Below are 26,940 nucleotides of genomic sequence, written 5' to 3'. Positions count from 1 at the left end.
TAAAGATATGTCATTATAGTGTTAAACCACAGATTCCCTCACACCACCTTCTCTAAATTTAAGGTCATTTTATCTCAGTCTATAGTTCAGCACAGTTTCAGAAATTAATCCTACTTCATTTAGAATTCAGAATAAGAAAAAATGTTCCAACCACAAGAGAATGCTTCATAGTGAACCAAATTTCTAACTCAATGAATCCAACCCTGAAGTATAAACCAGTAGATAGGCACTTGCAGCCACAGACAAATTAAGTCATCATCTCAACAGCAGTTTGCAAAGCAATCTTAGACAGAGATGTAGCGTTCTCAAAGTTAAAACATGATAAAATTAAGCCTATGCTGCTTACATTTTAGAGCAAGATGTCAGTGACTTATTACATTTTACATATTCTCAGATAAATCTGTCTTCCATCAGCATTTATTTCCAAAGGTTATGGAACACATTATTTGTTATTTATTGAATATCCACCTTGACTAACATCTGTCCTTGCCATCTGGTCTTAATTATTAAGACCACTTTCCTCTCTGAGAAAATATGTCTACATTTACCATTTTTAATAAAGAAAAATAACCACTGCACTGCAGCACTGGAAGTTTCTATTTCCTCATCAATATCTATTTTTAACTATACACAAGTAGTAATCATTAAAACTGGCATACAAAATTTATACCTTGCCTGTGAGCTCAGGAGCTCACAGCTGATACTTAAAAAACAGCTCCCAGCAAATCACACTGCATAAAGTATAATCATACTGATAAAAATAACGATTGATGGCAATCACAAGAGCTTAGAAGACACCTTGAGATAAATAACAATTTCATCCACAGTCCTACTCCTCTTCTATACCAAGGGCCTCCATATGACATTTGTCTTCAATGACATATTCAACTCAAGTCTGTAGATGACAATAATGAAACATTCAAAAAGAGCCATTCAAAATCTTCATATCTCCCAATCTGTCACCACTCTAAACAAAAACAAAATTCAAACAAAACAAAACAAAATTCAAGTTTTACAATGGTAAAGCCACCCGTCATTAAGGAAAAAATTACCTCAGACTTCTGGAATTTCCTGTTTCAGACCAGTTTAACATTTATTCAACAAACATTTACTGCAGGCCTGCTATCATCATGAACTGTATCAAGCACTAGGACTTCATAGTGAACAAGACGAAGGGCATCCTTGCCCTCATGTAGCTTACACCATTTTCATGGTACTACATGAAAAAAAAAGTTATACAATATTCTAATTTCAAATAATTTCACAAAGAATTTTTCATTTCTTCTTGTTAGCACTTTTTTCCCCTCATCAGGTAATTGCAGTTCTCCCTATTGCCACTATGCTGAAACACACAGCTAAAGGGAGAATAAAAGATCTTTATCACAGAAGATGAAAGTAATGAATAATAGATAGCCTGTAGAATGGACAAGGATAGGATTAAAGAGCAGCATACCCAGGACAAGAATGGCAAGTTTTAAATGGCTTAAAATTGAGGAATATGATCAAAAATAAAAGGGTAATACACATCAGTACATTTAACTTGAGGTGATGACAGCAAATGGTTTCCTAATCCAATGATCATAGTCTTTCTATGATCCTTACTGACAAACTGAATAATGACCTAACAGTAGTCCCAAGGATTTTTCTGGTCTTTAAGAATACTAGTACTCAACATGTTTTATTTCTAGTCAGTTTATCCTTATGGATTTCCTTCATAACCAGTTATCTACCCCCCAAAATGCATCAGTATATGTAATGATAAAGCCCCTGGATGAAAATGAGACAGCCATAATGATTGTTATACTTCTTTTTTAAATGGTAATCCAAAGAAAACTTTAGGGTTCCAGAAAGATAATTTATTACTCTGTAAAAGTTAAGTGTTACGGTTAGTCTACTAAAGTACTATGACAAGGTGGGGGAAAAGCAGAAAGAAGAAAAATATAACTCCTTTTCTACATAGCCAGAAATTTTCTCCCACATGTGGCATACCAGAAAACAACAGCGGCAACAACATAAAACATAATTTCTAAGAGGAAAAATAAAGACCTGGAATTACAAATCTACCAAGCACTTCGAAATTTCAAAATAATGCTGTTATTAGACAAGTTTCATTTTATTTCAATAGTAATTAATTTAGACAACCAAAGCTTATGACTCTTGCCCTATCATTCCAAATTAGGTCTTGGTCTCCATCAAACAATCAGTGTCTTTAATGCTTCTTGTATTTAATGCCTCCCATTCAATCTAAAGATGAAGAATACAATTAACTATATCAGAAAATGGGAGGTAACCAGACTAGATCAAAAATTTCAACATCAATTTTCCCAGGACTATGACTTCTCCAAAACCCTGTACCCCCCACCCCCCGCCGCTTTTTTTCTTCATTTAGCCTGTGTTTTCTACTTCCTCTAGTATGTACATTCTCATCTTTTTCAGTGATGTCAAGTTCCTATCCATTCTTCATGGCTTAAGTTATCTTTCCTCTTTTTTTCAGAATATTCCCCATCTAAAAATCACTAAGTTGATTCTAAAGTTTACGTTGAAGGACCTAGAAGAGCAAAAACACTTTGAAAAAGCAATATAAACTTCGATGCATCCACTATCTGATATCAAGCCTTAGTAGAGAGCAATGATAATCCAGACCATTTGGTACTAATGGAAAGACAGACACATATAGTTCAAAGAAACAGAACTGAGAAACCAGAAATAGACCCACACACATACAGTCAATAGAATTTCCATGAAGGTACAAAGGTAATTCAACAGAGTGGTACTGCAACAACTGGATATCCATATGCAAAAATAAAGAAGCATCAATCCACACCTTGCACCATACACAAAATTGACTTGCAAGGATCATAAGTTTAAGTGTAAAAGCAAAATCTATAAAACTTACAAAAGAAAACATGAGAGAAAAATCTTTGTGACCCTGGATTGAGCAAATATTTCTTATACAAAACACAAAAACATGACCCATAATAGAAAAACACTAATAAATTAGATTTCTTGAAAATGTAAAACATATGCTCTTTGAAAGAAACCTAAAAAGATATGCCCGGTGATTGAGAATTCTTGCAAAATACTAATTTGAAAAAGTACTCGTGAACATATAAAGGATTCTCAAAACAAAATCATAAGAAGCTCCAATTTTTTTTAAGTGGCAAAAGATTTTAACAGATACTTCACCAAAGAAGATATACAGATATAAAATAAGCACATGAAAAGATGCTCAACATAAGGCATTAGAGAAATGCAACCTAAAACCACAATGAGATATCACTACACACCTATTAGAACAATTACATTGAAAATTTAATAGTTAGGACTGACAAGGAAGCCACACACACCCCCACACATACATACATACCCCACATCCTTGTGCATATGCTTCTAAATATATATGTATTAGTATATAAATACATACAAACTTACACCCTCATATTTTACTGATGGGAAAGCACAATGGTACTGTGTCACTTCAGAACACAGTTTGGTAGTTTATCATAAAGGTAAACATACATTAATAGAACCCAGAAATCTCATCCCTAGGAATGTGCCCAAGTAAAATTAAAACTTATGTTCACAAAAAACCCACACATAAATGTTTTCAGCAAAAGTTTATTTATAATCACCCAAAACTGCAAGTAATACAAATGCCCTTCAACTGATGAATAAAACTGGTATAGCCAGACAATGAAATACTACTCAGCAATAAAAACGATTGAATTACTAACACACACAACATGGATGAATGTCAAATGCACTACACTAAATTAAAGATGCCAAACTTAAAATGCAATATTCAATAAATTTCAACATAAAAGAGGCCACATATGACAAACCCACAACAAACGTCATACTTAATGGTAAAAACCTAAAAAATTTTCCTCAAAGATCAGGAAAAAGACAAGGATGCCCACACTCTTGTCACTTTCATTCAACGGGGTACTGGAAGTCCTAGCCAGTACAATTACATAAGAAAAATAAATAAAAGGGGATCCAAATCAAAAAGAAAGTAAAACTGTTTGCAGATAACATGATATGACACATTACAAACTCAAAAGGATGTTAAATGAAACCAGTACAGTGATAGGATACAAAGACAACACATACAAATCTGTTGTATTTCTATACACTAATAAAAAGCTGCAGAGAAATTAGGGGGAAACTCCATTAATGTTTGCATCAAGGAGAATAAAATACTCAGGAATACTTTCACCATGGTAAAAAAAAAAAAAAAAAAAAAAAGACCTCTACACTGAAAACTGTGAGACACTGATGAAGGAAATTAAAGAAGACATGAAGAGATGAAAAGATGTTCTATGCTTATGGATTGGAAGAATACTGTTAAAATGTCCACACTACCCAAAGCAATCTGCACATTCAACACAAACCCTACCAAAATTCCAGTGACATTTTTGACAGAAATAGAACAAACAATCCTTAAATGTGCACGAAACCACAAAAGACCAGAGAAGCCAAAAAAATTTAGAAAGAACAAAGCTGGAGGCATGATGCTTTCTGATTTTATACTATATTACAAAGTTGGTGGTAGTGGTAGTTTAGTTGCTCAGCCGTGTCCAACTCTTTGCAACCCCATGGACTGTAGCCCACCAGGCTCCTCTGTCCATGGGATTCTCCAGACAAGAATACTAGAGTGGGCTGCCATTTCCTTCTCCGTATTACAATGCTACAGTAGTCAAAATAGCAGGATTTTGGCATAAGAACAGAGATCAGTGGGACACAACAGAGAGCCAGAAATAAACCCACAAACATATGATCAATTAATTTATAACAAAGGAGCCAAGAATATACAATGAGAAAGGACAGTCTCTTCAATTAACAGTGTTGCAAAAATTGAAGAACCACATGCCAAAAAAAAAAAGAACGAAAAGAAACTGAATTGAATCCTTTTCTTATGCCATACATAGAAGTCAAGTCAAAATTAAAGGCTTGAATGTAGACTTGAAACCATAAAACTAGAAGAATACACAGGGGGTAATAAACTGCTTAACATTGGTCTCAGTAATGACTTTTTGAATTTGACACAAAAGCAAAGGCTACAAAAGCAAAAATAAACATATCGGACTACAACAAACTAAAAAACTTCTGCTCAGTAAAGAAAACCATCAACAAAATGAAAAGACAACCTACAGAATGCGAGAAAGTATTTGCAAATCAATTATCTATAAGGGGTTTATATCCAAAATATGTAAAGAACTCACCACTCAATGGCAAAAAAAAGTATAATTAAAAAATGGGAAGCCCTCCCCACCAAAATGAACAAAGTATCTGAATAGACGTTTTTCTAAAGAAAATATACAGATGGCCAACAGGTACACTGACATGCATTTCCCTGATGATTAGGGGCTCCACACCACCAATCATCAGGGAAATGCAGATCAAAACTACAACGGAATATCAACTTACACCTGTTAAAATGGCTGTTATTAAAAAGAGCAGATAAATGGTGAGAAAGTGGAGGAAAAGGGTGAACCTGTGTGTACTGTTAGTGAGAATGTAAACTGGTGCAACTGCTATGGAAAATAGTAAGAAGGTCCTTCAAAAACTTAAAAAACATACCTACCATATGAACTAGCAACTCCACTTCTAGGTATTTATCCCAAGAAAACAACATCACTATCTAGAAATGACATCTGCACTCCAAGGCTCACCGCAGCATTATTTACAACAGCCAAGACACAGTATAAACAACCTATATGCCCACCAACAGACAAATGAATAAATACGTGATATAAACACACAATGAAATATTGTTCAGCCATAAAAAATAAGGAAATCCTGTCATTTGCAAACAAATCTGAAGACATTATGCTAAACCAAGTAAGTCAGAGAAAGAAAAACATTGTATGATCGCACTCACACATGGAAGCCAAAACAAACAAACAAACACAGGCATATGATACAGAGAACAGACTGGTGGCCGTCAGAGGTGGTGATGAGGGGAAGTAGGTGAAGTGAGTGAGGGGAATCAAAAGGTAGAAACTTCCAGTTAAAAAACAAATAAGTCCTGGGGATGTAATGCATAACATAGTAACTACAGTTAACAATACTATACTGTATATTTGGAAGTTGCTAACAGAGATCTTAAAAGTTACCATATATGCACACACAAAAAATGTGTGTGGAGGTGATGGATGTTAACTAGACCTTTCTCACTGCAATTATTTCACAGTATATACATATATCAAATCATTATGTTGCATACCTAAAACTTACAATATTATGTGTCAATTGCACCTCAATTTTTTAAAAGCTATGTAGTATACAAATCAATTTATATGATATTCCAGAATAATTGAACTTATGGGAACAGAAAACTGGTAAATGGTTGCCAAGGGTTAAGGGTGGAGGGACGGATGGACTATAATGAGGATAAGGGAATTTTTGTGTGTGATTATGTGAACTAGACATACTGGTTAATCTATAATTACTCATAATACCATCATCAGAAATACACTCAGGAAACAAAACAGTTTAAGCCTTCTTGTCTCTTGGTAAAGCAAAACAATCTGGGGGAAATTGCTTTCCCATTCAAAACACCACTTAAGTGGGTATAAACCAAAAATAAACAAATATGTGATTTCCTATCTCTAGCTTCACCTCAAGGCATTTATAAATATGTTAGCCTAAAAATAGGATAAATGGACTTCGGCAAGTCAAATCACGAAAATTAAGTCCATAGCATTTTGCAAACTCTTAGTAACAATATCAAAGAGTTATAATAAGTCAACTTCATTATTAAGTAATAAATGTTATCAGAGCTTATGTGACCTGGGCCATTTGAAAAGGAAATCGCTCCCCCACCACTCCCCAACCAAATCTTCTAACACACATGCACACACACAGTACAGGGGGATTATAAGCAGTTCAGGGTTGCTAAAAATATCACTGTAGCAATGGAGAGATGGTGCTATACAGGTGGGCGGAGGAAAGATCACAGAAAGTTCAAAAATCTGTTTATGCTTTCCTACAGATCATTTTCCTAACATGAAAAACTGCCAACCATGAGAGACTCTAATAATAAACATGACACTATCAGTCCTGGTTGCCTCCTTCATGCATTCTGTTTTACTTTCTTCTCTCAACAGCATTTCTTCTCGTCTTCCAAGAGGACCTATATCCTCTACTGATTCAGCTGTCACAGTCTTAATACACACGTCAAACTATAAACTATATGTCAAACTGTAAACTTGTTTTAGAAAATTAAAATGAATAATAAAATGCATAAATTATCTGAAAAATGTATAAAGGCCTTAAAAACCTTGTACAGTATTAGTCACTCAGTTGTGTCGGACTCTTTGCAACCTCATGCACTGTAGCCCTCCAGGCTCCTCTGTCCATGGGATTCTCCAGCCAAGAATACTGGAGAGAGTTGCCATTCCCTTCTCCAGGGGATCTTCCCAACCCAGGGATCAAATCTGGGTCTCCTGCATTGCAGGTGGATTCTTTACTGTCTGAACCATCAGGGAAGCTGTATAACAAAAAAAAAAAGTTATAGCCCAAAGGTCAAGCAACACAGAATTTAATACACACTGAGAAGAATCCAACAGTTAATAATATAAATTCTAGCCAGCACCTACTTTTGTGTAAGTATAAAATTACCATAGAGAAAACTTCTTCTATTTAAAGTATCTTCTAGAAAAGGAAGAACTATATAGAAATGGACTATGTTAGAGATCTAGTTAAGTGCCCTCCTTTTACAAATTAGAGACTGAGACTCAATTTTAATAAGTAATCTGTCCAAGACACATCTCAATGGCAGAAAAGAAGGACTGATTCCTCAACCTGACTTTTATCTGGCTCTTGTTTACAGTATCTGTGGTCTCTCATTTTATGACTTAATCATATTATTTATTCACTACACTTTTAAATTTGGAAAATTAACAAGTAATGAAATGTCATCTATCCACTTTACACAGGAAAAAGTTCACTTTACATAGAACTTAGTTTGGCCAACAAAAACCTTACATAAAAGTCACAAACTTTAAAACCTCTTTAATCTATATTACAGTAACTTCATATGTTGCAAAACAGTTTTCTATAATCTTGACATTTTCTTCAAATAGCCAGTTTTCCTGTTTTAGCTGCCAAAGACTTCAATCTCCCTAGAGTTTCTTGTTCTTATAACTCAAGGAGAGTTATCTTTGAAAGTAGTTTAAAGACTCTGCCAAAGATGTTCCTTATTTGCCTCTTGTCTGCAGTAAGAATGCTCAACCTGTAAAACTTGTCTCATAGTCTACATCCTTATATGACCCATATGAAATATAAAATATTCTTATTTCTTCCCATCATAAAAGCAGACTACAGAACAATATTTGACTGTTACCACATTTAACCCAAGTGTTTCAGAATGCACAATTATAATCACTAGTGTAGTAAACAGATTCAGTCTAAGACCCAATTCTTTTTTTAATAACATAACCACATTTACTTAAGAATGCATTCCAATATCAAATGGCAAAGTTGAACAATACAAAATCAAGATCATTTTTGTACCAACCAAATAAAGACCCAATCCTAAAATGTGCACTCATATTCTTCTTTGAAATTGAGAGAATACACTTAAATAAGATATCTCAAAACTCAAAATTCTTTAGGGTCAGCAACTAACCTATATTCTAGCTCTAAAAAAATCCTTTTTTCAGGTTTTGAAAATAAATGTAATGTAGAAATCCAGATTTAGATTACTGCATCCAAAATAATGATTTTATGCCACAGAAGAAATGCAACAAAATCTCAAGCTTATGCCCCCAAGGGTTAATTTAAAATTCCCACTTAGCAACAGTTGACTGTAATTTTAGAAAGGCTTCATTACTGGCTGTCACAGCAAATTTCTATTCAAAAACTTCAAAATTAACATATACTTAATGAAAAACACTATAATCTAATGTATACCTAAACTGCTGCATTAAAAATGCCATATGGTTTCTAAATTAATACTTATTTAATGAAAACACTGTAATTTAATTGTCTACAGAGACACATGAAATACAGGATGAAAAAGAGCTACAGTAAGTCCATAGAACTGAGGGAGGCAAATGAATTGCCTCAGGGGAGGCTTTCTCTACAATTCAGTTTCTTCATGATTCTCTTTGAAGAGGGAAAGTTAAGAGTGCAAGAAATATAACTATTAAATAATAAACTCCCATGTTCTCAGGAGTCAATTGCAAAGTGAATAATTCCAAAATGAAAATGGACTCTCCAATGATGGTTAGGAAGTGATGCTAGTCATCCCAAAATGGTGACCAAAAATTTGTACAATAGTAACCAAAAGATCATATATTCTATACAATCTTGGTAAAAGTAACTTTAACTGACTTTCATTGTTTGTTATCCTTGTTTTTAAAAACTAGTCTCTAGTAAAACTAGTAGCTCTTTTACATCGATAACAGCCTGTTATAAGTTTCTTTTAATAAATGCCTTAAAATCCCATCATTTACTTTCAAAAAACACATGATATTCAAATAATGGCAAAATGCACGAAGTATAAATACTACAGAAACTGGTCTACCCAGAACTCTATCATTTGGTCCTATCCCCTAACATTTGTGCCAATCTATAATTGTATTAATAAATAATCCTAAAGAATAACAGTAAGTTATAATCAGTATAGAGTGGATGTTTATTTTTTGTAGCCTAACCAGAAAGTCGGTAATCTACATTTAGCAAACAGTACCTCTAAAAATCAGAACAGTCTACTCTCCAACTGTAGAAGAGCACTAAATCAAGTTTTAAGAAATTTTTGAACATTTAAATCTTTGGGAAAACATCAAGATGTACTGCTAACTGAAAACAAAACCTGACTCCATGTGGCATAATCCTATCTTGGTAACAAAACAATGTGTATATAATCTGTACCAATGTGCAGAAAAATATCTAAAACAATAACAGAATATAAGTAATTTAATTTTTCTTATTTAGTTATATTCTCTATGACAAATATAAAATATATAACAAAGGGCTTCCCTGGTGGCTGCAACAGTAAAGAATCTGCCTGCAATGTGGGAGACCCAGGTTTGACCCCTGGATCAGGAAGATCCCCTAGAGAAGGGAATGGCCTGGTGAGCTACAGTCCATGAGGGAGCAAAAGAGTTGAACACAACTAAGCAACTAACACATTTTCTATGACAAAAGGACTTTTTTTTTAATTATTAATAAACTTTATTTTTAGGGCAAATTTAGGTTCATAGTTGAGTTTCCCTGGTTGACTCAGTGGTAAAGAATCTGCCTGGCAATACAGGAGAAACAGGCTCAACCCCTGGATCAGAAGATTCCCCAGAGAAGGAAACGGCAACCCACTCCAGTATTCTTGCCTGGGAAACTCCATGGACTGCTACAGTCCATGAGGTCGCAAAGAACTGGACACAACTTAGCACACACATAACTAGGTTCATAGTAAAACTGAGCAGAAAGTATTGAGCTCCCATATATTCCTGTCCCCACACAGCACAACCACTCAAAACATTTGCTATAGTCAATGAACCTATGCTGACACATTATCAAAGCTTAGAGGTTACAACAGGATTCCCTCTTGCTGTTTGACATGTGTATTATGACAAGAATCTACCCGTGTAGCTCCATGAAGAATAGTTTCACTGTCTGAACAATTCTCTGTGCTCTGCTTATTCATCCCTTCCTCTGGCAAACACTTATCTTTTTAACTGTCTCCATGGTTCTGTCTTTTCCAGAATGTCATATAGCAAGGAGAGCAAACCAGTCAATGCAAACTAAAAGAAATCAATCCTGAATATTCACTGGAAGGACTGATACTGAAGGTCCAATACTTTGGCCACCTAATGTGAAGAGCTCACTCACTGGAAAAGACCCTGAAGCTGGGGAAGACTGAAGGCAGGAGAAGTGGGTGGCAGAGAATGAGATAGTTGGATGGGATCAGACTCAATGGACATGAGTTTGCACAAACTCTGGGAGATAGTGAAGGACAGGGAAGCCTGGTGTGCTACAGTCCATGGGGTTGCAGAGTCAGACACGACTTAGTGACTGAACAATACAGATGGAATCATATAGTATACAGCTTTTTCAGACTGGCTTCTTTCACTCAGTAATATGCATCTAAGGTCCTCCATGTCTTTCATGGCTTGATAGGCTCATTGCTTTTTAGTGCTAATATTTCCATTGTCTGGATGTGCCACAGTTTACTTATCCACTCAACTACTGAAGGATATCTGGTTGCTTTCAAGTTTTGGCAATCTTGAATAAAGACTGTTATAACTATTCATGTGCCAGTTTTCGGGTAGCTGTTAGGTTTTTAATTCATTTGGCTAAATATCGAACAGCATGACTCCTGGCTGGATCATATGATAATATATTTACTTATATAAGAAACTGGGCTTCCCAGGTGGCACTAGTGGTAAAGAACCGACCTGACAATGCAGGAGACATAAGAGACCTGGGAAGATTGCCTGGAGGAGGACATGGCAACCCACTCCAGTATTCTTGCCTAGAGAATCCCATGAACAGAGGAGCCTGGCGGGCTACAGTCCATGGGGTCACAAAGAGTCAGACATGACTGAAGTGACTTAGCATGCATGCATATAAGAAACTGCCAAATAGTCTTCTTTCTGAAGTGGCTGAACCAATTTGCATTCCCAACAGCAATGGAAGATCTCAGTTCCCCAACTAGGGATTGAACCCATGTCCCCTGCATTGGAAGGTGGAGTCTCAAGAACTGGACCATCAGGGAAGTCCTACAAAGAGTTCTTTTAATTACAAATTTCAAAGGCATCTAACATATATTTGAAGGTATATGTAAAACTTTCACATTTTATAAAACAGTATTTTTCATAATTCTGATGAATAACCTACCTCACACATTTTCAATGCTCATAATGTTGTATCTTACCTAAAGATATCTGCAAAAATATCAAGATAATGAGCTCCTATTGTAAAATACAAAGATTAACAAAACAAAAAATAAAATTCTGCCAAATAAGAAAGGTAATTTAAGAATACTTAGGTTCACAAAATTAATGAGTCATGTAAAAAGATCACTGTCCAGCAGTAAATGCAAGCCATTTCTATGCTTAACTTTTTTTTTCTTTATTATAAGTCTAAGACTATAGATGCATACTATGGCACATAATTTATCTAAAGTTTATTCATCCTTTGCACCCATATTTTTCTATACTTTTTTTCTATTTTTTGCTTAAGGAAATTAATCTGATTTTGCTTGGTATTATTTAAACTACAAATGCAAGATATTTTCTTCTATCAATCACACATATACACAACATAATACTAATATTTTTAAAACTATTTGGCATTAAGAAAAATGTTCTAAGTCAAACAACATCTAGAAGAAATGCTAGTTGTTTTTTAATTTATAGATTCAAAACCATATTTTTCCCAGAAAATGAACACATGCCTGAGGCATAAAGATCATATTCAAATGTATGCTTAAAAACTTACTGCTAGACGAATGGATGAGGAAGCTGTGGTACATATACACCATGGAATATTACTCAGCCATTAAAAAGAATTCATTTGAATCAGTTCTAATGAGATGGATGAAACTGGAGCCCATTATACAGAGCGAAGTAAGCCAGAAAGATAAAGACCATTACAGTATACTAACACATATATATGGACTTTAGAAAGATGGTAACGATAACCCTATATGCAAAACAGAAAAAGAGACTCAGATGTATAGAACAGACTTGTGGACTCTGGGAGAAGGCGAGGGTGGGATGTTTCAAGAGAACAGCATTGAAACATGTATATTATCTAGGGTGAAACAGATCACCAGCCCAGGTTGGGTACATGAGACAAGTGCTTGGGCCTAGTGCACTGGGAAGACCCAGAGGGATCGGGTGGAGAGGGAGGTGGGAGGGGGGACCGGGATGGGGAATACATGTAAATCCATGGCTAATTCATTTCAATGTATAACAAAAACTACTGTAATGATGTAAAGTAATTAGCCTCCAACTAATAAAAAAAAAAAAAAGAAAGAAAAAAAAAAAACTTACTGCTAATAACACTTTACAATGTATTTATTGAGTTGTTCAATAATTTTAATTCAAATAAATTACCTTGCATTACTGTTCTTTTTGAAATCTTTTTTAAAGGTCACTTATGAATACCTAAAGACAACAGACTATCTTCAAGCAAAAATTTCCTTTCTTACAGCAGGAAATACTTGTTTCCCCAACCACCTCTGAGAATAAAATAAGAAGTGAAATCTTCAAAAAGATAAGTGATTTCCTGACTCTTCTTTTTGAAACCAAAGTATAATGACATATAAAAAAGGGTAAGGTTGGGTGCTGTTATCCACTGAAAAATTCCCTAACACAACACTATAAAACTATATTCCAAGAGAAATTAATTTTAAAAAACAGAAAAATTCCCTAGAAGTCTAAATCCACTGCATCTATACGGGCAAGAAAAGATTTTTTCCAAGTCATCAGTTTGAACACTCACCAAAAAAAGAGAGAACACACTGATCAATCCCAGTAGCAACAAATAATCAAGCAGCTATGCAAAAGTGAAAATATGAGAAAGATCTACTGATTAAACTAGTAGCAACCTAAAAAATAAGTGCTGATTAATAAAACCATCTCAGCTATCTCCCAGAAATACTAAAATAATTACTCACAGTCTCATATCACAGCATATAACAGAAGTCTGCTCTAAAAAAGGAGTATTCAAACCAGGTGTGATCTCCTTGGGAGACATATGGCAATGTCTTAACATTATCTTTGGTTGTCATGACCTGGGGGGTATGCCACTAACCGTATCTAGTAAGCAGAGTTCATGGATACTGCTAAACATCCTACAATACTCAGGACAGGCCCTAAAACAAGATAATATCTGACTCAAAAATGTCAGTTGTGCCAAGGTTGAGAATCCTGCACAAAAATGAGACCAGAGTATAATGTATGTTAAACAAGTGTTGGGAGAAATCAAGACTATTACAAAAAAAAAAAAATCACATGATAGAAAGGGAAAACTCAAAGGTTAGGAGTTATATTTATTCATAAGTTCTTGACTAAAAACATTCTGGCCAATTAAAGTTGTCTTAAGTACTAATAGAAGGAGATAACATACTAATAGAAGGCTGAGCATCTCAGCAATTTCCACCTAGAGACAAATATCAGGTTACAGCTAGTATTCAATGAGCACCAACAATGTGAAAACACTATCTATAGTGTTTCACGTATGTTCACTTGGTAATTATAAATACTCTATGTTGTATGTGTTTCAATTACCTCTATTTTGGAAAGGAAAGGGAACTTGCTTCTGGTCACGTGGCTAGTGGGTATCAGAGCTAGGATTTAACCCAAGCATTCTGGGCCTGAAGTCTCAGTCTTATCCAATGCACCAATAATGCTTCATATGCTGGAAATGGGGAAGTCTGAGAACAGAGCAACATAAAAGAAAGAAACTTCACCAAGAACTCTGAGTCTTGAGTACTAAGCAGAAGCCATCAATTGCTGAGTGTTGGGCAGGGAAGCTGAGGACGACAAAGTCAATATAACAAATTACAGGAACTGATAAAAGAAATCTTTGAAAAACATCATACTTAACCATGAAATTTTGAATGCTTTCCTACTAAGACCATGAACAAGGCAAGGATATCTGATCTCACTTCTATTTAACTTTGTACTGATGATTCCAGCCCATACAATCAAGACAAAGATACAAAAAGCTCCAAAATCACTGGAGATGGTACTGCAGTCATGAAATTAAAAGACACTTGCTCCCTGGAAGGAAAGCTATGACAAACCTAGATACTGTACAGGAAAAGAGAGACATCACTTTGCCAACAAAGGTCCATATAGCCAAAACTATGGTTTTCCAGTAGTCATGTACAGATGTCACAGCTGGACCATAAAGAAGGCTGAGCACTGAAGAATTGATACTTTCGAACTGTGGTGTTAGAGAAGACTCTTTAAGGAGTCCCCTAGACAACAAGGAAACAAAACCAGTCAATCCTAAAGGAAATCGACCCTGAATATTTACTGGAAGGACTGTTGCTGAAGCTGAAGTTCCAATACTTTGGCCACCTGATGTGAAGAGGTGACTCACTGGAAAAGACTTTGACACTGGGAAAAACTGAAGGCAAAGGGAGAAGGGGGTGGCACAGGATGAGATGGTTAGATAGCATCACCAACTCAGTGGACGTGAACTTGGGCAAATTCTAGGAGACAGTAGAGAACAGAGAAGCCTGGCGTGCTACAGTCCATGGGGTTGTGAAGAGTCAGACACGACTTGGTGACTGAACAGCAATAACAACACATGCAAAGACTCGACTGAACCCAAAAGTTCTTAGTACCTTTATCTGTAAGAATCAAAAACTGGGGGAAAAAAATGACTACAACAGCTTAAGAGATAAATAGAATTGGCAACTACTGCACATAATGGAAGTACTACTCAGCAATAAAATGAAATTATCCATACTACATAATAGTCAAAAGATCAATCCAAGAAGAACATATAACAATCCTAAACTATATTATATGCACCCAAAAAAGGAGCACCTCAATATATAAGGCAAATGTGAACAGATATGTAAGGAGAAATTGACAAAAACACAATAAGGGGAAATTTAACACCCCACTTATATCAGTGGATGGAAACTCAATAAGGAAACAGACTTTAAATGACACATTAGACCAGATAGACTTAATTCACACTTATAGAGCATTCGATCCAACAGCAGCAGAATACATTTAAGTCCACAGGGAACAATTGTCCAGGATAGATCACATGGCTGGTCACAAAGCAAGCCTTGGTTAATTTAAGAAAACTGAAGTCTCATCAAGCACCTTTTCCAATGATAATGCTATGAAGCTAGAAATCAACTACACATACACAGGGGAAAAAAAAAAAACCCTACAAACATGTGGAGGCTAAATAATATGCTATGAAACAACCAATGGATCACTGAAAAAAAACAGGAAATTTAAAAAATATACCTAGAGACAAATGAAAACAAAAACATGATGATCTAAAACCTATGGCACACAGCAAAAGCAGTTCTAAAAGGGTAGTTTATAGTGATACAAGCTTACCACAGGAAAAAAGAATAACATCAAATGAACTATCTAACCTTACACCTATAGCAACTAGAGAAAGAAGAATAAACAAAACCTAAAGTTAGTAGAAGGAAATAAATCATAAAGATCAGAGCAGAAATAAATGAAATAGAGACTAAAAAAATTAACAGAAAAGATAAAACTAAAAGCTGCCTCTTTGAAAAGATAAATAAAATTGATAAACCTTTATTTAGCCAGACTCATACAGAAAAAAAAGGGACAGGGCTCAAATCAGTAAAATTACAATTTAAAAATGGGGACTTTATAACAAACACCACAGAAATATAATGAATCAAAAGAGACTACAATGAGAAACTCAACAGTAATAACATGGGACAACCTAGAAGAAATGCACAAATTCTTAGAAAGGTACTATCTGCGAAGAATGAACTAGGAAGAAATATAAAATAAGAACAGTACTAATTGCCAGTACTGAAATTGAATTAGCAATTTTAAAACTCTCAATAAACAAAAGTCCAAGACCAGATGGCTGCACAGGTGAATTCCAGCAAACATTTAGAGAGAAGAGTTAACACCTATCCCTCTGAAACTACCATTAAAAAAAAAACAAACCTACTGAGGAAGGAACACTTCTGAACTCATTCTATGAGGATGCTATCGCCCTGATACTGAAACCAAAGAAATCACACACACACACAATCACAGACCAATACCACTGATGAACATAAATGAAAAATTCCTCAATTACCAAACCAAATCCAACAATACATTCAAAGAATAATACACCATGACTAAGTGGGGTTTATTCCAGGGATGCAAGGATATTTACATATCTACAAATTAATCAGTGTGCTATACCACATAAACAAATGGAAGAACAAAAATCAACTGATCATCTCAATAGATGCAGAAAAAAACTTCTGATAAATTTCAACATCCATTTATGATAAAAAATTCTTCAGAAAGGGGGCATAAAAGGGCATATCTCAACATAAGAAATTCCACATATAACAAACTCACAGCTAATATCATACTCAAGGGTGAAAAGCTAAAATCATTTCCTGTAAGATCAGAAACAAACAAGGATGCCCACTTTTACCACTTTTATTCAATATAGTTTTCTAAGTCCTAGCCACAGCAATCAGACAAGATAAAAGAAATAAAAGGAATCCAAATAGGAAAAGAGGTAGTAAGATTCTTACTGTTTTCAGATGACATGATGCTATGCATAGAAAATCCTAGAAATGCTACTGAAAAACTAACAGAACTCATGAATGAATTTGGTAAAGTTGCCTGATACAAAATACACAAAAATCTGTTACATTTCTATACATTAACAATGAAATATCAGGAGAAATTAAGAAAACAATCTCATTTACCATCACATCAAAAAGGATAAAATACCTAGGAATAAACATATCTAAGGAGGCAAAAGATCTGTATTCAGATATATGATACTGATCAGAGAAATCAGAGATGAAACAAACAGATGGATAAGAGATACCATGTTCTTAGACTAGAAGAATCAATACTGCAAAAATGACTATAATACCCAAACCAATCTACAGATTCAATGCAATCTCTACCAAATTACCAAGGGCATTGTTCACACAATTAAAACAAAAAATTTTACAATTTGTATGGAAACACAAAAGACCACGAAAAGCCAAAGAAATCTTGAGAAAGAAAAGTGGAGCTGGAGGAAATAGGCTTCCTGACTTCACTATATACTATAAAAATACCATCATCAAAACAGTAAGGTACTGAGACACACACACAGAAATATAGATCAATGAAACAGGACAGAAAGCTCAGAAATAAACCTCAGCACCTATGGTCAATTAATCTACAACAAAAGAGGCACAATATATAATGGAGAAAAGATAGTCTGTTCAATAAGTGGTATTGGGAAAACTGGACAGCTATGTGAAAGAATGCAATCAGAAATTCTCCAACACCATACACAGAAAAACTCAAAATGGATTAAAAACCTAAATGTAAGACCAGATGCTACAAAACTCGAAGAAAATATAGGCCCAACACTGACATAAATCATAGCAATAGTTTTTGGATCTGCTTCCTAAAGTAATGAGAATAACAATAAAATAAAAACAAAATTAAACTCAAAAAGATTTTGCACAGCAAAGGAAACCATAAACAAAACCAAAAGACAACCTACAAACTGGGACAAAACATTTGCAAACAATGTAAATGACAAGAGCTTAGTTTTCAAAATACACCGTTCATACAGCTTATTATCCAAAAAAGGGTGGAGGCAGAAGACCTAAATAGACATTTCTGCAAAGAAGACATATAAAGGACAAGTACATGAAAAGATTCCCAACATTTCTAACCATCAGAGAGGAAAACAAAACTACAATGATTTATCACTACAAAACAGAATGGCCATCACCCAAAAGTCTACAAATAATAAATGCTGGAGACAGTGTGGGAAAAAAGGAACCCCTCTACACCATTGGTGGGAATGTAAATTGGTACAACTACTATGGAGAACAGTACAGAGGTTCCTTAAAAAACTAAAAACAGAGTTACCACATGATCCTGCAATCTCATTCTTGGGCATATATCTGAAGAAAACCCTAATTTGAAACAATATGTGCATCTCAATATTCACTGCAGCACCATCTGTTGTTGTTGCTCAGTTGCTAAGTTGTGTCCCACTCTTTGTGACCCTATGGACTACAGCACACCAGGCTTCCCTGCTCTTCACTTTCTCCATGAGTTTGCTCAAACTTATGTCCATTGAGTCAGTGATGCCACCCAGCCATCTCTGTCACCTTTCTCCTCCTGCCATCAATCTTTCCCAGCATCAGGGTCTTTTCCAATGAGTCAGCTCTTCACATCAGGTGGCCAAATATGGGAGCTTCCTCATCAGTCCTTCCAGTGAATACCCAGAGTTGATTTTCTTTGGGACTGACTGGTTTGATCTACTTGCTGTCCAAGGGGCTTTCAGAGTCTTCTCCAGCACCTGAATTTGAAAGCATCAATTCTTCGGTGCTCAGCTTTCTTGACGGACCAACTCACACTCATACATAACTACAGGAACAGCCAATATATAGAAGCAAACTAAATGTTCATCTACAGAAGAATAGATAAAGATGTGGTACATATATACAATGGAATATTATTAAGCCATAAAAAGAATGAAATAATGAAATAAGCAGCAAAGCCCAACAATATTGGAGTAAGTAGCCTATCCCTTCTCCAGGGATATTCCCGATCCAGGAATCAAACTGGGATCTCCTGCCTTACAGGCAGATTCTTTACCAACTGAGCTATCAGAGAAGTCCAAGAAATAATGCCATTTGTAGCAACACAGATGGAACTAGAGAACAGCATACTAAGCAAAGTCAAGTCAGATAGAGAAAGACAAATATCATGTGTGCTCTTATCACTCAGTCATCTCCAACTCTTTGCGACCCCATAGACTGTAGTCCATGGAATTCTCCAGGCCAGAATACTGGAGTGGGTAGCCTTTCCCTTCTTCAGGGGATCTTCCCAACCCAGGGATCGAACCCGGGTCTCCTGCATTCCAGGCAGATTCTTAACCAACTGAGATTTTAGGGAAGCCCAAAGTCAGGAAGAGTGTTAGTTGCTCAGTCGTGTCTGACTTTTTGCAACCCCATGGGCTGTAGCCTGCCAGGCCTGTCTGTCTATGGGATTCTCCAGGCAAGAAAACTGGAATGGATTGCCATTCCTGTCTCCAAAATATCACGTGATATCACTTAAATGTGAAATCTAACAAATGACACACGTGAACTTATTTACCAAACAGACACAGAAAACAAACTTATGGTACCACAGGAGTCATCAGAGGGAGAAGGGAGATATATTAGGTGTTTTGGATTAACATAAACATATACACACCACTATATATAGGGTGGTGAACAACAAAGTCCTACTATATATATAAACAACAAAGTCCTACTATCTATATCTTGTAATAAACTATAATGGAATTTGAAAATATATATGTACACATATATATACGTCTGAATCACTTTTCTGTATACCTAAAACATATACAACACTATAAATTAACTACAATTTTTTAAAAGGTTAAAAGAATAAAAACAAAAATAAAAGATGTTTATGGAAAATGGGAAAAAAGATCAACCAACTGATACACCCAACAACATGAATAAATTTCAAAATAATTTTGCTGATTGAATGCAATTAATTTTGGTAATTTCAGCAAACTGATTCTTAGGAAAATTGATTTTTCAAGAAGTTCACCTAGAAACAGAAGAGTTGAGGAGTCCATACAGGTCTTGACTTTAAAACAGCTCAGCACAAGGCTTGTATATTAATAAATTGCTAATTCAATTGTCATTTTTCTTCATGTATATAGTCCTCTCAGAAACCTCAAGGACAGAGGAATGGATAAAGAAGATTTCCCCACAGACAAGAGAAAGGGATAAAGATTTATGCCTCAGCTATAACTCAACCATAAGAAAAGAATGAAATAATGCCATTTGCAGCAACATGGATGGACCTAGAGACTATCATACTAAGTGAAGTAAGTCAGAAAAAGACAAATACCACATGATATCACCCTTATGTGGAATCTAATTACAAAAATAAAGATACAGATAAACATATTTACAAAACAAAAACAGATTCAAAGATATCAAGAACAAGTTTATAGTTACCAAAGGGGAAATGTGTGGGGAGGGATAAATCAGGAGCTTGAAATGAACACACACACACTACTATGCCTATGACAGATGACCAACAAGGACCTACCGTACAGCACAAACAGCTCTAACTCAATATTCCATGATAACCTACATGAGAAAGGAATCTTAAAAAGAATGAACATATGTATAACTGAATCACTTTGGTGTACACCTGAAACTAATCGACACAGCAAATCAACTATGCTCCAATAAAATCAAAAGGAAAAAGAAACCCCAAAGAGACAAGTACAACTCTAACTAGCTGGATAGATAGGCCATGAGAGAGCACAGTCAGAGATCCAGGGCTGCCCAAATTCTATTGAAATCATATTCCTAACATGAAATCATATTCCTAACATTTCAAACCCAAGTAACCTGGAGTACACAGTAACTCAGAAACAGTTCAATTTTCTGTCACAAGCACAACAGATGTAACATCCATTAAGTGCAGCTTACTATTCAACAAACTTTGAGATAACACAAGGGAAAATATTTTCCCATTTCTCTAGTGAATTCTCACACTAGCAGTTCCTCTCTTTCATTTCCTACTTCAATCACAAATACAGACAATGACAAAATAATAAAAATGGTTTTGGATTTTTATATTTTATACTCTTATCTGCCAAATTCTCTGAGGGTCTAATTCCACAGACCTCACATCCCTGTTTGAAGGGCAGTTGTAAGATACCCAGGTAAGCAGGGGAAAAAATAAAAAACCACAGGATGAGAAAAAAATTTCCATACTGTTATATACTCAAGATGCTATTATGTAGTCAAGAGGGAACTATTCAACACATCTGGAATGTGTTCAAAAATAAACAAGCAAAGTTGCTGGTCTATTCTCCAGCATTGTCCTTAACATACTAATCATAAAAGGTCACCGTATCTGATTGCTAGAAATTCTCCTCTGAATTCCACTTCTCCACCATAGTTAACCTACCAAAGTTAAAGGGAGGGGAAAAAACACAAGCAAAAGTATTCTATTTTCAAGTGAGAGTGAAAGTCACTCAGTCATGTCTGACAGTTTAGGACACCATGGACTGACTATACAGTCCATGGAATTCTCCAGACCAGAATACTGGAGTGGGTAGCCTTTCACTTCTCCAGGGGATCTTCCCATTCCAGGGATTGAATCCAGGTCTCCCACATTGCAGGCGGATTCTAAACCAGCTGAGCCACAAGGGAAGCTGTTCTGTTCTTAAAGATGTCTACAATTTAAGATCAGAAAATGTACTGCAAGCATTCTCATAAAACTGCTAATCAGTAACAAGTATTACTCAAAGAAAAGTATTCTCCTCAACCAGTTCTCTGTGCAATCTGAAAGTATATTAAGAATCCACAGCAAAGTCTGTTATTTTGAACATACCAGAAATGAAAACATCTTTGCTAGCATAAAGAAAGTGAAGAGTAAGTATGTTCAGACCCAAACTGAGACAGGCTACTGAGAAGGGCATTTACAAAACGATCACAGATCATCTAGATAAGTCACACACTGCTTGAAAGTAAGCACATCAAGAGTACGAAAGTTCCTATGACTTGAAATAACAAATCTACTAGAAAAATTGGACTTAGTCAAATGCATTAAATGTGAAATTATGCTAATACTTCATAGCAAAACAGAATACTTCATCTTTTTCTTTCTCCTATCTTCTAATTTCAGGATCTGCCTCACTAGCAGTATGTAAAGGTGGGTTCTTTACCACTAGCACCACCTGGGAAGCCCCATGTAAAATCAAAGAATTTAGTAATATTTTGCAAGTATAATGTCTTAAGTTGGTTTTTTTTAAGCAAAAAAATCATCTGTGTATTAACTATGAAAGCTGTATTACATCAAGAAAATTTAAACAACTAATTCAAGAAAACATTTGGTTTCCATTACTAGAAAACTGAACATGATAGCTGAATCAAAAACTAAGGATTTAACTAATGAACCTTTTTCATAATATCTTTTCTATTTCTTTGGGCAAAATAATTTAAATCTTGAATACTAAGCTTTGTTGACTAACATCAAAGTCTGAGAGTAATCATAATCGCTGTCCTATACTTTTTGACCTGAACCAAACAATGCTGATGCAAAGAGCCAAGCGGATTCATTGGAAAAGACCCTGATGCTGGAAAAGGTCGAGGGCAAGAGGAAAGGGGGCGCAGAGGACGACATGGTTGGATGGCATCATTAATTCAATGGACATGAGTTTGAGCAAACTCCAGGAGATAGTGAAGGACAGGGAAGCCTGGAGTGCTGCAGTTCATAGGGTCACAAGAGTTGGACAAGATTTATCAACTGAACAGCAGCAACCTGCCTTAGATACACATAGCCAAATATACATAGAGAGGTATTAAAAAGTCTCACTTATCTGAGCACCAGAGTTTAGAATTTGGAAAAGCTGTATCTAAATCTATAAATCTACATTTAAAACCGTGAAATAAAACCGAAAAACCTTAGTAACTGAACTCCAGTATCAGACTCAATAAAAGGCACAAAGAAAAGCTCCATCCAGGAAAGGGTTCCAAGGTGCCAGCATCTTAATTATGAAAGAATTTAAAAGGCAAGGCCAATGCAGACTCACAATGATCCAAACGAGATAGCATTAAACAATGCAGCTAATCCACTTTTTGACAGAAATAAATGCCTAAGGAGAGTACCCACTCCACTCATACAAAAGACTGCCAAGAAGGTGGTGCTTTGTGCTGAGAAGAAAAGATTTGAACAGGAGGGGTGTCAGCTTTAAAACAGTTCCTAAAATAGTTGCTTAAAAGTATAAAGAATAAGAGAACTTACAAAGACTTTGAGTCACGCTTGGTTCCAGGAAAAGGATACTCTGGCTCTATGTGAAAGCAAAACCCAGCCATTGTAAAACACAGATACCCAGATTTTGTCAGCAAAATGAAGAGTATTGTCCATTATTTCCCACAAAGGCAGCGGAGCCTTTAACTTGGGATTCCTGTTTTTTCCTGGCAGGTAGGTACTCTGCAAAAGCAACAAAGCAAACTAAATATGAAACTCTTCTAAATTTCAACCCTACAGTCAAAATGCCAAATTCACAAATGCATCAAAGGTCACAGAGGAACAAATTTTCTGTTTTGTTACTTAAACTCATTACCTTCCCCCTGAGCTAACCAACACAGAATTTCCTCCTTGTTTTGAGTCAGACAAAATGAGGACGCTATACTTCCAACATACTAGGAACAACAGACAGTTATCCAGGATCAAGGTATCATTTTCTAAAACCCAGTAGCACATAATCCATGTCTTTTATTTCTTCATATGATGAAAGCTAAGAGTTTTATTAACAAATTTTTAAAACTGAAGTTTCAAAAAAGACTAAAACAAAATTCAATGCTTTAAAAACACATCAAAAATCCATTATATCTTTAATTATTAGAACTGTGTTCCTTGGCCCAAAAGCCTTATAGTCTAGGAAAGATGAGGAAAAGGTAAACAATGATTACCACACTGTAAACATTTACATCTTTCCCATCTCTTTCTAAAATGTACTTAAAGTTGCTCACCACAAAGAATATTTGTTTACAAAAAACTGTAGTTTAATGAAGAAATGTGTATAAGTTCAACAATAAGCTACTAAGAAGAATAAAATTTGAATGGAGCAACAGTCTTCAGGGGTTGATGATTGTGAAATGTGCTACAAGCATTGTAATTTGTAACTAATAGCAGTAAAAATGACCGAAGTTTACATACAATTTATACACACAATATATGTTGTACTGCTAATCCTATCCTCTAACCAACATTCTACCAATGAGAGAAAAAGGAAGAGTTACAACTATTCCTCAGAGATATACTAATGATGGATACATGCTGCATTTGTGAAAATCATCTTTAATGTGATCCATTTCTACTTCATTGACTAAAGCATCTACTTCTGCTTCATTGACTACACTAGAGCCTCTGACTGTGTGGATTACAAAATACTGTGGAAAATTCTTAAAGAGATGGGAATGCCAGATCAACTTACCTGCCTCTTCAGAAATCTGTATGCAGGCCAAGAAGCAACAGATAGAATCAGGCATGCAACAACGGACTGGTTCCAAATTGGGAAAGGAGTACGTCAAGGCTGTATATTGTCACCCTGCTTATTTAACTTCTATGCAGAGTACAGCACGAGAAACGCTGGGCTAGATGAAGCACAAGCTGGAATCAAGACTGCTGGGAGAAATATCAATAACCTCAGATATGCAGATGACACCATCCTTATGGCAGAAAGCAAAGGAGAACTCAAGAGCCTCTTGATGAAAGAGAAAAAGGAGAGTGAAAAAGCTGGCTTAAAACTCAACATTCAAAAAAATGAAATCTGGTCCCATCACTTCATGGAAAATAGGAAAACAATGGAAACAGTGAGAGACTTTATTTTTGGGGGCTCCAAAATCACTGCAGATGGTGACTGCAGCCATGAAATTAAGATACTTGGCTTCTTGGAAGAAAAGCCACGACAAACCTAGACAGCATATTAAAAAGCAGAGATATTACTTTGCCAACAAAGGTCTGTACAGTCAAAGCTATGGTTTTTCCAGTAGTCATGTATGGGTGTGAGAGTTGGATTATAAAGAAAGCTAAGTCAGAAGAACTGATGCTTTTGAATTGTGGTGTTGGAAAAGACTCTTGAAAGAGTCCCTTGAACTGCAAGGTGATCAAACCAGTCAATCCTAAAGGAAATCAGTCCTGAACGTTCATTGGAAGGACTGACGCTGAAACTGAAGCTCCAATAGTTTGGCTATCTGATATGAAGAACTGACTCATCTGAAAAGACCCTGAATATGGGAAAGATTGATGGCAGGAGGAGAAGTGGATGACAAAGGATGAGATGGTTGGATGGCATCACCGTACTCAACGGACATGGGTTTGAGCAAGCTCTGGGAGTTGGCGATGAGTAAGAAAGCATGGCATGCTGCAGTCCATGAGGTTGCAAAGAGTCTGACATGACTGAGTGACTGAACTGAACTTATCCTTCATGTACACTGTATGGCTTTATTTAGTCCTCTTCCTATTAAAATATGTCTGTCTCTCTTACCACTCTAATAAAAAGTATTCTTATTAAACATATATGGACCCAAATTACTAAACTGATTTTCAATCCCCTTTTCAGTCAATATTCATTCTGCGTGGTTCTCTGGTTTTAAAAACTGAGGACCATTCTCTTCTTGAAACTTTCCCATCTTATCATTAGAATTAGATTTTAAGTAGGCTAACAGAAGATAAGAGTTTATAAATGTGAGAGGAGAAAACATGTTATCAAAAGCCCAGTATATGTCCAGATACTGTGCTAAATGATTTGCATGCATTATACATTTAATTTTGCTAAAATCAGAAACTACTTATTAACTGCCATTTCACCAATGAGAAAGCTGAAATACAGAGAAGTTGTGAAACATCCAACACCTCACAGCTAGTGACTGGAATTTAAACATGGCTAAGTACAACTGCAAAATCTAAGCTACTTCTACTAAACCATGACAAGTTTAATTTAGACATTTCTAGAAGAAAATGAAGAATAATAATCTTGTAATTTTGGAGTAAAGAAGACTTTTCAAAGCAAGGTAAAGACTGTAAAGAAAAACAGACAAATTAAACATCATAAAAAAATTTCAATATCCATAAGACAAAGAGCAAAGTCATAAACTCAAGAGGAGCAAAAGGTCTCTAATATTTTTTATGGGCAATGAGGTGATATTTCTAAAATACAAACAGCTTTTACAAATCGATAAAAAGAAATGTGAACCTCTCAAAGGAAAAATTAGGGTTAAAGGTCACGATCATGCAAATCACAAAAGAAGAAATACGATGACAAAAAAAAGTGAAAAAAATGTAACTCCACTAATCATCAGTTGAAGACTTTTTTAAACACGTGATTTTGTCAAAATGGCAAAGATTATCAAAGTGTGGGGAAATAGACACAACTGGTAGGAGTATGAAAGTGCAACCTGACAAAATATCAAAATTTTGAACATGCAATTATTTTAATCTAGCAAGTCCACTTTTAGAAATTTACCCTTTAAAACAGTAGGCAAAGGTGTTTGTTGATAACTGCAGAAAATAAGGAAATCAGTTAATTGCCAATCAATAGGGGACTGAATTATACAGCATATCAATAAAATTGACTACAATCCAGTCATTAAAAAGCATAACCAACTCAATATTGTAAAGCAATTATGTTTCAATTAAAAATAAATTTTAAAAAATTTTTTTA

The 26,940-nt window shown here is 35.4% G+C and overlaps 1 protein-coding gene across 4 annotated transcripts in view; it reads right to left on the bottom strand.

The window, feature by feature from the left end:
* Positions 1-26,940, bottom strand: part of CNOT6L (CCR4-NOT transcription complex subunit 6 like) — a 113,080-nt gene that overhangs the window by 71,915 nt on the left and 14,225 nt on the right. The window contains exon 1 of one of the 4 annotated variants that reach the window (XM_070458260.1): positions 7,286-7,309. The exons of the other annotated variants lie outside the window; for them this stretch is intronic. The gene's annotated coding sequence lies outside the window, so the exon portion shown is untranslated. Of the gene's footprint in view, positions 1-7,285; positions 7,310-26,940 lie in introns of those variants that run through there. 4 annotated transcript variants of the gene reach the window in all.

This window comes from Odocoileus virginianus, chromosome 29 (genome assembly GCF_023699985.2).
Source record: "Odocoileus virginianus isolate 20LAN1187 ecotype Illinois chromosome 29, Ovbor_1.2, whole genome shotgun sequence".
NCBI lineage: Eukaryota > Metazoa > Chordata > Mammalia > Artiodactyla > Cervidae > Odocoileus > Odocoileus virginianus.
Note: the sequence above shows the minus strand (reverse complement) of the source record. Positions and strands in the feature narration are given on the sequence as shown.